The sequence below is a fragment of the Myotis daubentonii genome, chromosome 16 (assembly GCF_963259705.1).
Source record: "Myotis daubentonii chromosome 16, mMyoDau2.1, whole genome shotgun sequence".
Taxonomy (NCBI): domain Eukaryota; kingdom Metazoa; phylum Chordata; class Mammalia; order Chiroptera; family Vespertilionidae; genus Myotis; species Myotis daubentonii.
This window is the reverse complement of record NC_081855.1, coordinates 23354927-23370587: the sequence shown is the minus strand read 5'-3', so window position 1 is coordinate 23370587 and position 15661 is coordinate 23354927. Positions and strand designations below refer to the sequence as shown.

At 43.8% G+C, this 15661-nt stretch overlaps 1 protein-coding gene across 7 annotated transcripts in view; it reads left to right on the top strand.

Annotated features, from left to right (window-relative positions):
• GEMIN4 (gem nuclear organelle associated protein 4) overlaps positions 1-15661 on the top strand; it is a 31596-nt gene extending 15935 nt beyond the window's left edge. For 4 of the 7 annotated variants that reach the window (XR_009449128.1, XR_009449129.1, XR_009449127.1 and 1 more), the window contains exon 2: positions 639-3640. The gene's annotated coding sequence lies outside the window, so the exon portion shown is untranslated. Of the gene's footprint in view, positions 1-203; positions 533-638; positions 3641-9047; positions 9203-15646 lie in introns of those variants that run through there. The other 3 variants (XR_009449130.1, XR_009449125.1, XR_009449124.1) reach the window with 3 other exon arrangements.

Below are 15661 nucleotides of genomic sequence, written 5' to 3'. Positions count from 1 at the left end.
GCGGGGCGCTGGCCCCGAGCCCGCACCGCCACTCTCCGCGTGACCTGACCGGCGGCCGCGATAGGCGCGGGCCGCGGGCCGGGGCGGGGTCTCGCCGCCACCGCCCCTGGGCCCAGAGGCTTCCCCGGATTCCCGGGCCGGCCGCGAGCGGGGCGCGGGGGCGAGCTGCTGCCCGGGCGGGGGGGGGGGGGGGCGGGTCCGCGGCGGGCGGCCCGGTGGGCTCCGAGCGCGCTGATGCTGCGCCGGGACCCGCCGCTGCCTGGCGGCCCAGGCAATGATGGGGCGGGCAGAGGCTCTGGGGGCTGCAGTTCAGTCGCCACGGAAGCTTTCCTCCTCCCTCCGGAACCAGCCCGACAGACGAAGTGCCCGCATCTGCCACCGCCCTCCTCTCCCCCGCAGCTCCAGGCGAAGGGGGCGGGCTGCCAGTTGGGGGGCCGAGAAAGCCGGGTAGAAGGATGTACTCCGTGGAGAGCTCCTACCATCAGGTGGACGAGCCCTCCCGGCAGGAGCAGTGCCCCGCTGGAGCAGAGCGGTGGGCGTCCCTCCGTGAGGAAAGGAAGGAAAGGGTGGGTGAGCTTGTGGCTCTACGCTTATCCGTGGCCTGGCTTATCAACTTCGGTGCATCTTGTTCCAAACAGGAGGCTGAAGGAAATGGCCTTTCTGCCAAAGATGGCTTTTCCGTGCCCTGCCAACTGCTGCCATTCCTCCAGAGGGGATCGCGCCGAACATTAAATCCTGCCACGGAACCAGCAGTTCCTCTTGCGATGTGCACATGGAGGTGGAATATCACGTCTGTAGACTTTCTGTGGTCCTGCCTCTTGGCTTTGGGTCAAGGTACTGCCCAGTCTTGGTGACTGTTTTGTTGCTGTTGACAACGGCTCTTAGTTAAAAGTTCCGGGCCAGGTGCCCTAATTTGAGTGGATTGGAATCTGATTCACTCGCACTCAGCACCAATTACATGGGCCAATTCAGTAACTTCAGTATTACTGGCTTCTCTTCCTCTTGGGGCTTACCAAAGTTTTACTTTCCTTGGTCTGTATCTTTCTCAGCTAATGTGGGAAGAACACCATTCATTTATGTCTACTGCAATGGATAAGTACTATAGGTCTCTTCATGCAAAAGGCTGGAAAAAGCCCTATAAGAGGACTCTGGAACAACACTTCTCAGCCTCTAGGCTACTGTTGCCTCATTTGTGAAACAAAGAGGATGAATGACAAGCTCTTTAAGGCTCTTCCAGCTCTAAAATCAAAAGATTACATGAGGCAAGATTCTATGAGATTATAAAGTAAAAGATGATTTCTGTTCAATATCAGTTAAATTTCTATAACATGGTAGTTACTGGTGTAGAAACAGATATAAACACAGCTTTTTAACTCTTCCAGTATGATGTTCAGATGAGGGATGTAGCCAATACTTAGCAAGCAGAAAGTCCAAAGAAAAGTGTGAAGTTTCTTTCACTTAGGGCAACATCTCTAACTCCCACATTCCCTGCTAACACCCTTGGTGAGATGAGAAAGACACTTCAGTTTGGTAGCAAGGTGTCTGGCCAATACAAAGCTTTCTGTATTTTCACATTTGCATGTGGACAAAGGACAGTTAGCTGTAAACTTTCCATTCTCTCCAGAAGATCTAATCCTTGTGCATTCCACTTTTTAAAAAAATCTTTATTGTTGAAAGTATCACATATGTCCGCTTTTTCCCCCCACTGACCTCTCCTAGCCCGCCCTCAACAACCTCCCCCAGCCCCCAGGCTGCATTCCACTCTGTATTCCTTACCCATTTATCCCGGTCACTCCTGCTTTTCCAGAGGCAAGTGGTTACAAGTCCTCCCTGCCTTCTCTCCGTAATGGGATCAGCAACTCGTACCAAGGATGCTAACACTTTTAAGTGGCAGGACCAATTATCCCCTATGTAAGAAGTTGTTTGTACAGCTCTTAAGGAGCCTATAAAATGAAAACAAACAGATGTTTCACATATAGAAGATAGCGAGTAAGATGAGTTTCTAACACCATGCTCATGAAGTCACCAGAATGTCTAGACTGAATCACCAGAAGGCCAGAAGCATAAACATGAGTCTTGATTTTTCAAGGGATCAAACCGCTGTAGGCAAATGATAAGGCCAAATACACAGCACTGCAAACTTCTACTCCCCCTTCAAAAGGTCTCTCCTCATCTCCCCTTCTACTCATCTTGAGTCAAATGCTTCCTCCTCCAAGAAGATTTCTATTTACCTGTCTCTCCAGGCAGATGTATAAGTTCATTTTCTAACCTGCCTGTGGTGTTTTCATTTGAGTAGTGCGCATGTTTTTTTTTTTTATTTGTATGTATGTTTCTCCACCAAACTGTTATCTCTTCGAAACAGGACCGTCTATTTTCATTTTGTTTCCCAAGTTAGGCCTGGTACATTGCAAGTGCTCAACAAATGTTTGATACCTTTTAAAGCTAATGTTTATTGAGTATTTACTATGTGCCAGGCACTATAGTAAACATTTTGCATGTATCATCTCATTGGGTCCTCATGAAAAAATATATTATCCTCACTGTGTATGTATGACCCAGAGTAATTAACATATTGTCCACTCTCCCACCGCTGGTGGCAGAGTTGGGATTTGAATTCAGTACTTTCTGCCTTCAAGGTCAATGTGATTAATGATTATAACGCCTTTAAACTTGATAAGAAAGGACAGAATAATATTGTTTCACAATGTAGTTTCTGATTAGTAAGCACTGTTTCTAATTATTTACTCACAAATATAAATATTTACAGTGAAGTTTATGGGCTCTGATGCTGCTGTTATTAGCACCACTTTATACCTATATATACCTTCATAATTTTCATATATTATCCCACTTGGTTCTCAAAATAACTCGGTGAGGTAGGCGAACATATTATTTTCACTTTATAGATTTAGAAACTTAGGGGAAGAATGATAAACTGACTTACAACTTGTTCTTAGGACTGAAAATGTGGCCAGGAGGAAATTAATGGCCCTTCTCTTTTTTTCTCCTGCACTTTGCACTCTGTAAAACACCTTACCAATATGGCTTTGCACTGACTGATATTTGTATATGTGTTTCCCCTTCAGACTGTGTACCTCTGATGGTCAGGTAGGGACTGTTGGTCCAGGAGGCAGCCATGGCATACAGCACTGGGGTTAGGATCAGAGGACCTGAGTTCCAGTCCTGGCTCTGCTACCCATAAGCTGTGTGGCATGGGGAGAACGACTCAACCTCCTGTAAAGTGGGGGAGGGGGGGCCCTCTACCTACCTTACAGGGTGGCTGTGAGGATTAGATGGATGTTTTCAAAAATACATGTTAACTATGTGTTGAGCACAGGCAAGGGATTATTTGTGTTTATCTTGGTATCACTGCAACACAGTTCCTTGCTGCTAAGCTTCTCAATAAGCACCCATTAGATTGAAGGTGCCCTGGGCCTGGCCTTAGCCAGCTCCAGCCGCAGCTTCCCCGGGTTTGTCCTGGACTATTTGCAAAGGCAAACTAAGTCTAAGAAGCACAGTCACACCCCAGGCACATGGCTTCTACAAACAGTGACCACAGCTGCACACCACAGGGAAGTCTTTGCTTATGTACACAATGATAACGACCCCTGTCAATAAAAAGCATAATTTACACAAAGAATTGATTGTATAGTACTTGCCTTTGTGTTATTGCTTTCGATTTTTTTTAAAGCACTTTCACATACACATTTCTTTCCTATAAATACAAAGTTTTGCTTGTTTGCTGATAGTCACACCTAATTAGAAGTAGTGAGTTCTAAACTCAAGTTTAAAAAAATATTCAAAGACATTGAACCATTGAAGAAATTACCTTTGAAATGAGTTAGAACCAGCAAATGGAGTGCAAAGTCAGCTGCCATCCTGAATTATCCGATCAATCATTTTTAGTATCTTCATGTTTCATAAGTAATTCCATAAAAGGCTTACTTTGCTTACTTAACTCAGTGATTGTATTTTTAGTTTTCTGATCATAAAAGCAATATGTTAGCCCTGGCCAGTGTGGCTCAGTGGGTTGGAGCGTTGTCCCATGCAATGAAAGGTTGTGGGTTCGATCTGGTCAGGAGTGAGAATGGGAGGCAGCCAACTGAGGTTTCTTTCTCACATCGATGTTTCTCTCCCTCTGCCTTCCTCTCTAAAATCAATAATAAAAACACACACATATCCTTGGGTGAGGATTAAAAACAAAAGTAATATGTTAAAAAGTAAAACATGCCCACTGTGGAAAATAATAATCACAACTGATACCATCACTGAGAGATACTGTTCTCAGATATTAGCATTTTGATAGAATTCTTCCCCCAGTTTTCTTTGTATGAATTTATGATATAGTTGATTGAAATTATGCTTTAAATTAATTTTGAACATTAATATTTCAGTTATAATCATTTTTAATTTATTAAAATTTTCAGAAACCTAATTTTTGCAAAGTAATTTGATATTTGAATGAGTTAGATTGTCTTTCAAAGTAGGTTATAACTTAAGAAAGGAATTCTAAACATTTTAAATTTTTTTAGAGTGAGAAGGAGAAACATTGATTTGTTGTTCCACTTATTTATGCATTCATTGGTTGCTTCTTGTACATGCCTTGACTAGAGATCAAACCCACAATCTTGGTGTATCTGATTGACGCTAACCAACTGAACTACTGGGCCAGGGCTTAAGAAAGAAAATCTTAACTTGGGGAGAGTAGGTTTGTTCTGGAAACTTTACCTTAAAAACATTAACATTCCAGCTTGGTTGGTGTGGCTCAGTGCTGAGTACTGACCTGTGAGCCTGGAGATAAGGGTTCGATTCCCCATCAGGGCACATGCCCAGGTTGTGGGCTTGATCCCCCAGTAGAGGGTGTGCAGGAGGCAGCTGATCAATGATTCTCATAATTGATGTTTATATCTCTCCCTCTCCCTTCCTCTCTCTGAAATAAAATAAAAACATTAAAAAATCACACAAAAAACATGAAGACTGCTATCCTATTAACACTCAGTTTCTACCTTTAAAGTGGGCATTGTAATATCTATAGAAACCCAAGCTCCTATTTAAGTATCTAGGTTTTTTTTCTTTTTAAAGGTTGAGCTCTATTAACCTATTTAGTAAACTACAATTATGTAGGTGCTTGGTAGTTGTTAAGTAATGAATGAAGGAAAAACCATTCTTTGTGAAGCGGCTTTTACCATACACAGCCAATTTCAACCAGTTAATTAGTTCTCAGCAAGATTGTAGGAGAAAACCTAAATGGCCAGAAACTAAAAAAAAATGCAGAGAAAGCAGATTAGTGTCAAGGGCTCAAATGTCTTCTTTGGGAAGGAATCTTCATTTTATATACCACCAGGAACCTCAGCCCCAAGCATACCAGCCATGCTTATGTGGCAGCTGAGTGTCACCACTGTTCTGTGAGTGACTGACCTCACAAACTAGTAATGGTCAGTTTAAAGGCTGAATGAACTGTTAAGAGCCAGACTGATTGCCCTGCAGGTAGAGCAAATTCCCACGTTGCCAGGTAACTTGGTGGAGCTGCCTAGCACAGGTCTCAGAAGGATTTAGGAGGTTTTAAATAATATTAGTGCAAGGTGAAGTACAGGGAACACTTGCTAGTTAAAATCCTGCCACTTTATTTCTTTTGTGTATCATAAGTCCATTGTTTTCTATGCAGTATCTCTGGCTTGATTGGTTTGTTTTTATGTTTTTTTTCTATTTAGATGTTAAGTACTATGGTCACTCAATCTGCTGCTGTTTAACATTCTACTATTGGGGTCCTGGCCAATGTAACAGCACATACACAAACCTTCAAGAAAGATTTTAACACTGGGAAGGAAGAGAAAGAACTATAACTGTTTTCAAACAATATGTAATCCTATCTAATAAGAGAGCAATATGCAAATTGACCATCACTCCAACACACAAGATGGTCGGCGGGGGAGGGCAGTTGTGGGTGATCAGGCTGGCAGGGGAGGGCAGTTTGCGACCATTAAATTTCCTTTGGAAAAAATAAAATTAGTTGAATAGTGCCCAACCCTCCCAATTCATGTCCACCTAGTATCTCAGAAAGTGACCTTATTTAGAAATGATCTTTGCAGATGCAACTACTGTAAGGATTGAGATGAGACCTTACTGGATTAGGGTAGGCCCTAAATCCCAGGAGAGTATACTCATAAGTGACAGAAAAGGACACAGGCACAGAGAAAAGGCAATGTGAAAACAGAGAGGGAGCCAAACCGGTTTGGCTCAGTGGATAGAGAGTCTGCCTGCAGACTGAAAGGTCCCAGGTTTGATTCCGGTCAAGGGCATGTACCTTGGTTGTGGGCACATCCCCAGTAAGAGGTGTGCAGGAGGCCGCTGGTCGATGTTTCTCTCCCATCGATGTTTCTAACTCTCTATCCCTCTCCCTTCCTCTCTGTAAAAAATCAATAAAATATATTTTTAAAAAAACACACACAAAAAAAACCAGAGAGGGAAACTGGAATGTTGTGTCTATAAGCCAAGGAATGCCAACGACTGCTGGCAGCGCCAGAAGCTAGGGAAGAGGTATGGACGAGTTTCTCCTGTAGAACCTCCAAAAAGGACTCAACCCGCTGACAATGTAATTTCAGACTTCTGGCCTCCAGGTCTGTGAGAAAATAAATTTCTATTGTCATAATGTATCCCCCCTGTGGAAATTTGCTATGGTAGCCCTAGGAAACTAATACAACACCTGCCACATACCAAACACAAACATAAATTCCAAATATATCAAAGGTAAACAAAAAGCAACATTATAAATGTATTAGAAGAAAATTTTGAAAAATATTTTAAAAATTCACAGGCTAGAAAAGCTTTACCAAAGCATAAAACCCAGATATCATATAGGAAAGGACTGACAGATTTGCATATGTGTGTGTGTGTGTGTGTGTGTGTGTGTGTGTGTGTGTGGTATATTTTTATTTCAGACAGGAAGAGAGAGAGAGAGAAACATCAATGATGAGGTAGAATCATTGATTGGCTGCCTCCTACATGCCCCCTATGGGGGATGAAGCCTGCAACCTGGGCATGTGTACTGACCGGGAATTGAACCATGACTTCCTGGTTTATAGGTCGATGGTCAACCACTGAGCCATGCAGGCCGAGCCAGATATGTGTATATTAAAAACAACACAACAACTGTATAACAAAAGACACTATTAACAAGTGAAAAGACCAGTAACAGTTTTAAAAATATATTTGTAGTATATAGCAGAGCAAGGGTTAATATCCAGAATAGTCAAAGAGATTGTACAAATTATGAAGAAACAAATGACCCAAAAGAATTATTCAGATACTATATAAACTGGAAATACACAAACAAAATACAAAAAGACAATAAAAGCTTTATAAATAAGTATTCAATGCCGAGGCCAGTTTGGCTCAGTGGATAGAGCGTCGGCCTGCGGACTGGAAGGTCCCAGGTTCGATTCCGGTCAAGGGCATGTACCTGGGTTGTGGGCACATCCCCGGTGGGGGATGTGCAGGAGGCGGCTGATTGATGTTTCTCTCTCATCGATGTTTCTGACTATCTCTCTCCCTTCCTCTCTATAAAAAATCAATAAAATATATTTAAAAATAAATAAGTATTCAAAAGACTGATAATATCAGTATACATAAAGATACAAAGATATAGGCACTTTTTCAATGCTGGTAGAAGATTAAATATATATTACAAGGATATAGTGTTGTCCTACCTGGTTTGGCTCAGTGGATAGAGTGCTGGCCTGCAGACTGAAGGGTTACGGGTTTGATTCTCGTCAAGGGCATGTACCTCGGTTGTAGACTCGATCCCTAGCCCCATGTGTCTGTCTCACATAGATGTTTTTCTCTCTCCATCTCTCCCACTCCCTTCCACTCTCTCTAAAAATTAATGGAAAAACATCCTTGAATGAGGATTAACAACAAAAAGGATATAGTATTGTTTGTAATAGAAAAAATTCTCATCAATCTAAATATCAAGTAATAAAATATTTCATGGTATAGTCAAACTATGGAATACTATATAGATATTAAAAGACCCTGGGGACCAAGCCCACAACCCGGGCATGTGCCCTGACTGGGAATCGAACCGTGACCTCTTGGCTCTTGGTTCCTAAGTCAAAACTCAACCACTGTACCACACGGGCCAGACCATTGGTGATGGCGAACCTATGACACGCATGTCAGAGGTGACACGCGAACTCATTTTTTTGGTTGATTTTTCTTTGTTAAATGGCATTTAAATATAAAAAATAAATATCAAAAATACAAATCTTTGTTTTACTATGGATGCAAATATCAAAAAATTTCTTTATGTGACACAGCACCAGAGTTAAGTTAGGGTTTTCAAAATGCTGACATGCTGAGCTCAAAAGGTTCGCCATCACTGCACTATGGAGAGAAACCCAAGTGTGGATACAAAAGATCTGTAGGCTAATGATGGCTGTGAGAGTTTCTCAAAGCGATGAGTCTCAATGGGGGTTTGAGGTGGAGGAAGCAATCAGAATCTTGAACAATATTATATTTAGGAAACAAAACTTTATGCTTTTTTTTTTTTAATGTAGACCTAAAAACGTTTAGCTGGGCAAAAGCAATTCTTGGCTTGTGGAGAATGGATATCGACTGTATGTCAGTGATTATAAAGACTGGAGGGATGGGAATCACATCTCATCAGAATATTGTGTGTGGGAGGGTTGTTCACAAGATTTCTACGTTTAGCAGGAGGTGTGAGCTTTAAAAAAATTTAAGATATACTCAATGGAATCCCCCACCTTAAATTTGCGTGTAAAATGTTGTGCAGCCCTAATTGGTTTGGCTCAGTGGATAGAGCCTCGGCCTGCGGACTCAAGGGTCCCAGGTTCGATTCCGGTCAAGGGCATGTACCTTGGTTGTGGGCATATCCCCAGTAGGGAGTGTGCAGGAGGCAGCTGATGGATGTTTTTCTCACATTGGTGTTTCTAACTCTCTATCCCTCTCCCTTCCTCTCTGTAAAAATTCAATTAAAAAAAATAAATGAAATGTTGTGCAAATGTGTCTTTTTCTTCACTTCCTCCAAGGGATTCAGACTCAAAAAAGGTTAAGAACGACTGCTATAGACCCGGAGACGAGGAGAGGCCGAAGATCCAGCTCAGGGACTGCAACGGAACTCAGCAGGAGAAGTGGAGTTTCAGAAACAAGAAAGCGGGGCTGGATGTGACGGTGGCGTTGTGAGGTACTTCAGGGTGTCAGACACAATGAATTAACAGTAGCTACGTTGTAATGACTGTACTAGTTAATGTCAATTTTATAAAACAAGTGTCTTTTTTTCATTTGTTGTAATGTGTAAGACCTGCACAAAAGGAGTTGTCATTTTGCCCTATACAATGATGACTATTACTGATTAAGTAAAGGAATTGCTGAATATGAACCCTGTATAGCCAAGGGGGAAAGGGTCTTATTTTAAAAAAATTTTAAAATATATTTTTATTGATTTCAGAGAGGAAGGAAGGAGAGAGAGATAGAAACATCGATGATGAGAGAGAATCATCAATCTGCTGCCTCCTACACGCCCCCCCACCGGGGATCGAGCCCGCAACCCGGGCACGTGCCCTTGACCGGAATCGAACCTGGGACCCTTTAGTCTGCAGACTGATGCTCTATCCACCGAGCCAAACTGGCTAGGGTGAAAGGGTCTAATTTAAAAGCATCTGGGAGCGAGCATATACGCAGGCCTGAATGCCTGAGCTATGACCGTGGGAACAGAGGAGCTACTGAAGCTCGCTGGAGATTATGATCTGCTTGGCAAGACTGGGCTTGCACAGAGAACCAGAGTACCAATCAAAACAAAACTGGGTGTCCGGGATATGGGAACATTCAGAATGATATGTCAGTCAGGAACAGACGCCAGGGTCCAGGATATTCAGAAAATTCAGGAATGAAAGATAGCAAAAGAGCCTGTCATCACGAAAAGCCATCTACTAAAAACAGTCCATAAAGGAGCGCCAAGAAAACATTTGAAAAAGCTTTTATGTAGAAATTAAACTGCATTCCTCCACTACAAGTTGGCCTGGGAGCTTTAGCCACCCATATTGACAGCAGGATCTAAGTTTGAGAGTGCTGGAGAGTCCTAGAGGGCATGTGGGAATTTATAGGGGGTGTTTTTGGTTATCACAGTGTTGGGAGAAGGGACTATGCTACTGGCATTAGGATCAGGTAAAATTCAGACATCCGGCAATTTTTAACAAGAAATTTTACAAAAGCCCAGCTGTTTAGGTCATCACAGAGAGAGAGAGGCTTAAATGGAATAGAGACATTGTCTTGATCTTATAAAAGAACATACTTTGCACAATGTCTACTTACTATATTCTAGTACTTCACAAACAATGTGACCAGTTGCAAATATAATAGGATATTGGAGATTCATTTTTTTAAAAAAATATATTTTATTGATTTTTTACAGAGAGGAAGGGAGAGGGATAGAGAGTTTGAAACATCGATGAGAGAGAAACATCGATCAGCTGCCCCCTGCACAACCCCCCAGTGGGGATGTGCCCGCAACCAAGGTACATGCCCCTGACTGGAATCGAACCCGGGACCCTTCAGTCCGTAGGCCAACGCTCTATCCACTGAGCCAAACCGGTCAGGGCGTGGAGATTCATTTTAATAGCGGTAGAAACACTAAATGACAGGGGCACATGAAATTTAGAAATCTTACTGGATTTCATTAACAAGGTTGTTTTAAACTACTTACTATTTCCATCCTATACTTTACAGTTTTTTTTTTTTGGCACAATGAGAAATGTTATGAAAAGTTCTTATTTGGGGGTGATGGGTTTTTCCCCATTTTATTCTGATGCTAATCTCATAGATGCACCCCAGAACTCCTCTACAGCCTGTTATAAATCTATCAGAGGCCTAGTGCATGGATTCATTCACATTGGGGTTTCCTCAGCGGGGCTTGCACCCTCTCACAATCCGGGACCCCTTGGGGGATGTTAGACTGCCAGTTTTGACCTGATCCCCGCAGTCCAGGCCGAGGGATCCCACTGGTGCATGAATCTGTGCACTGGGCCTCTAGTATGCATATAAGATCTTTGGTTAATCTCTTCCTGCCCTCCCACTCCCCCCTTCCCTCTGAGACTCATCAGTCTGTTCCATACTTCCATGCCTGTGCGTTGAGCGTCTGCCCCCTGGTGATCAGTGTATGTCATAGCTACCGGTCAAATGGTTGCTTAGGCTTTTATATATATACTAGGGGCCCGGTGCACGAAATTCGTGCACTGGGTGTGTGTGTGGGGGGAGTGTCCCTCAGCCCAGCCTGCCCCCTCTCACATACTGGGAGCCCTCAGGCGTTGACCCCCATCACCCTCCAATCGCAGGATCAGCCCCTTTCCCAGGCCTGACGCCTCCGCCAAAGGTGTCAGGCTTGGACAGGGGACCCCCATCTCCCCCTGATCACTGGCTCTGGCCCCCGCCCAGGCCTGAGGCCTCTGGCCCAGGAATCATGCCTGGGCAGGGGACCCCCATCTCCCTCTGATCGCTTGCTCCACCCCCCGCCCAAGCCTGACGCCTCTGACCCAGGCTTCAGGCCTGGGCAAGGGGACCATCATATCCCCCCAATCCCCGGCTCCGCCCCCCACCCAGGCCTGATGCCTCGGCCAGAGGAGTTGACCCTCATCACCCTCCGATCACCAATCACTGGATTGGCCCCTTGACCAGGCCTGAGGCCTCCGGCAGAGGTGTCAGGCCTGGCCAGGGGACCCCCAGCTCCCTGTGGTTGCAGGCTCCGCCCCTGCCCAGGCCTAACACCTCTGGCTGAGGCGTCCGGCCCGGGCAGCGGGGACCTGCAGCGGCCCCGTGATTGTGGGCTTCGCTTTAGGCCCAGGCAAGGGACCCCTAGCTCCCGGGACTGCCAGCTTCGACCGTGCCCAGCTCCCATCGCTGGCTCCACCCCTACTTCCTGCTATCACTGGCCAGGGCGGCAAAGGCGCCTGATTCTCCGATCATGGCTGGGGGGCAGGGCAAAGGCGGCCCCAGGGCCGCCTTTGCCCTGCCCCCCAGCTCTTAGCTCCCCCCTGGGTTTCTGATCACTGTCAGTGGCAGGGGGCTTCTTCCTGCTTTCCCTTTCGCCTCCCTGCATTGTGCCTACATATGCAAATTAGCCGCCATCTTGTTGGCAGTTAACTGCCAATCTTAGTTGGCAGTTAATTTGCATATAGCCCTGATTAGCCAATGAAAAGGGTAGCTCGTACGCCAATTACCATTTTTCTCTTTTATTAGATAGGATAGATCCTTTGAGATCACCTGTTATTAAAGGATAGGGTCTCCAAGGTGTGTGTGTGTGTGTGTGTGTGTGTGTGTGTGTGTGTGTGTTTAAGTATTAGAGACTGAATTTATGCCTCACTCGGTGAAATTTCAAAATAGAAAATATGTTTTCGCCAAAACCGGTTTGGCTCAGTGGATAGAGCGTCGGCCTGCGGAATGAAAGGTCCCGGGTTCGATTCCGGTCAAGGGCATGTACCTGGGTTGCGGGCACATCCCCAGTAGGAGATGTGCAGGAGGCAGCTGATCGATGTTTCTCTCTCATCGATGTTTCTAACTCTCTATCTCTCTCCCTTCCTCTCTGTAAAAAATCAATAAAATATATTTAAAAAAAATATATATGTTTTCTGTGATACTTTGTCATCATCTGTACCCTATCTCACAGCAAAACAGGAAATTGTTTAAAAAGTCCAGCTTATTTTTGAGATCACATGCTCCTATTTTCATATCCAATTTCTCCGTATTTTTTTAATTTTAAAAGTGAATAATCTGTCTTTCCAGGTTTCCCCCTTCTATTAAAAGTATTTCCCTCTTTTGCTTATCATAAACAAATCAGTCTAGCCTGTTCTTACTTATTTTAATGCAGTTCCTTAAAATGTGGAATTCACCTGTATCTCTGCTCCCTTATATTCCTACACTCTTGTAATGTGTAACTTACATTCATTACTAGTATTTTATCTGCAAAGGGAAGAAAGGAAAAAATGATGGAGTCGAGAAATTCCAAGTAGGGAAATGTTTTGGGCCGTAGGGGGAGTACAATTGAGAGTTGACAGTGGATGTGTAAAAGGACAATCAGTGGAAATTGGGCAGCATGAATTTCCGCCTGTGATGGTCACCCTGGTTACATGACTCTCCATGACAATGGGCTGCTCAGAAACAGAGAAATCAAAAATGAAGGGACGAGGGCTGATGATAGCCATGGTAAACCCGGTCACGTCACTCCTCTGCTTATAATCCTTCAAAGGTTTTCCATTCCTTAGCGTGACCTTCAGGAGCCTCCCCCCTCTGGCACTGCCTATTTCTCCAGCCTCTTCTTGTACCACTTTTCCCTTGGCTTTCAAAGTCCCATCACCCTGGCCAATTTCTTCCCTCTTCGTGGCTTTTGCATATACCATTCCTTTCATCTGTCATCCCTTACTCCCACCACCGACCCTTTGCTTCAGCTTAAAAACTACTTCCTCAGAGAAGCCTTTGCTGACCAATCAGAACGCTCTATCACTATAGTGTCTCAACATGTGCTTTACTTGTCTTTTTTTTTTAATATTTTTATTGTTGATAGTATTACAGATATCTCCCATCCCCCACTTTCTCCCCTACTTGTCTTTCAGCAAGCATCACCATTACATATTTACTTTCCATACATGCAAATTGCTCCATGGAGGCAGGCACTTGGTCTATCTCTTTAAAATATACATTTTTATTGATTTCAGAGAGGAAGGGAGAGGGAGAGAGAGATAGAAACATCAATGATGAGAGAGAATCATTGATCAGCTGCCTCCTGCACACCCCCTACAGGGGATTGAGCCTGCAACCTGGGCACGTGCCCTTGACCGGAATTGAACCTGGGACCCTTGAGTCCACAGGCTGACACTGTATCCACTGAACCAAACTGGCTAGGGTGGTCTATTTATTGATTGATCAATTCCTAGCATCTAGCCTAGTGCTTATCACCAGCAGGTGAATGAATGGCAGGAAAAGTTAGCTATCGGACCTTGGGCAAGTTTTGTTTCATTTTTAACTACATCTCCATTTTCTTATCTGTTAATAGGGGTAATGATAATAACTATCAACCTCAGAATTGCCATGCAGGTTGAAAGAGACAATGCATGCTTTGCAGGGTGTCTGGCATGGAGTAAGGGCTAGGACAGGGGTGGGCAAACTTTTTGACTCAAGGGCCACAATGGGTTCTTAAACTGGACTGGAGGGCCGGAACAAAAGCATGGATGGAGTGTTTGTGTGAACTAATATAAATTCAAAGTAAACATCATTACATAAAAGGGTACGGTCTTTTTTTTCAATAGTTTTATTCATTTCAAACGGGCCGCACGGACGTAGTTTGCCCACGGCTGGGCTAGGACATGTTAGTTATTATTATGAACATTAAACGTAAGCTTGCCCGGCCAGCGTGGCTCAGTGGTTGAGCATCAACTTAGGAATCAGGAGGTCAACCATTCGATTTCAGGTCAGGGCACATGCCTGGGTTGCAGGCTTGGTCCCCAGTGGGGAGGCATGCAGGAGGCAGCCAATCAGTGATTCTCTATCACCATTGATGTTTCTATCTATTTCTCCCTTTCCCTTCCTCTCTGAAATCAATAAAAAATATTATTTAAAAAAAACCCACATAAGATCTGTGAGCAACCAGAACTCTCATACACTGCTGGTAGCAATGCAAAAAATAATACAGCCACTTTGGAAAACATTTACCAGTTTCTTATAAAGTTACACACACACTCACCACACAATCCAGCAATCCCACTTCTAGGTATACACCCAAGTGAAATGAAAACTTATGGACACAAAAACCTGCACATGAATATGTATAGCAGCTTTATTCATCATCACTCAAAACTGGAAACAACCCTAACATCCTCTAACCAGGGAATGTATAAGCCCATTGTTGCATAGCCATGTAAGTGGAAATACCACTCAGCAGGAATAAATGAACTACTGATACGTGTAACCATATGATGAAACCCAAATGCATTATGCTAGGCGAAAGAAGCCACTCAAATGGTGACATATGTTTCCATTTATATGGCATTCCAAACAAGTCAAATTATAGGGACAGAAATCAGGCCAGTGACTGCCAGGGGAGGGGGTGAGGAATGAGGAAATGTGGATGGGAGGGATGATGGAATTATCATAGGACTTGCTTGTGATGGAAAAAAAAATCCAAGACAGGTGGATATAATTACATTTTTCTTTTCTTTTTTTTACAAATATATTTTATTGATTTTTTTACAGAGAGGAAGGGAGAGGGATAGAGAGTTAGAAACATCAATGAGAGAGAAACATCGATCAGCTGCCTCCTGCACACTCCCTACTGGGGTTGTGCCTGCAACCAAGGTACATGCCCTTGACGGGAATCAAACCCAGGACCCTTGAGTCTGCAGGCCGACGCTCTATCCACTGAGCCAAACCAGTTAGGGCTACGTTTTTCTTTTTTATTTATTTTAAGGAGGTGGGGCATTTATATTCCTGAATATAAAAGGACTTCAGGCTCATTGTAAACATTTTGGGAAAATGTACAATGTACACTCCATCACCTGCAAAAAAGTACTATTTCTTTGCTATCATTTTGTTTGTTTGTTTTTTGTTAATCCTCCTCCACGGACATTTTTCCATTGATTTTCAGAGAGAGTGGAAGGGT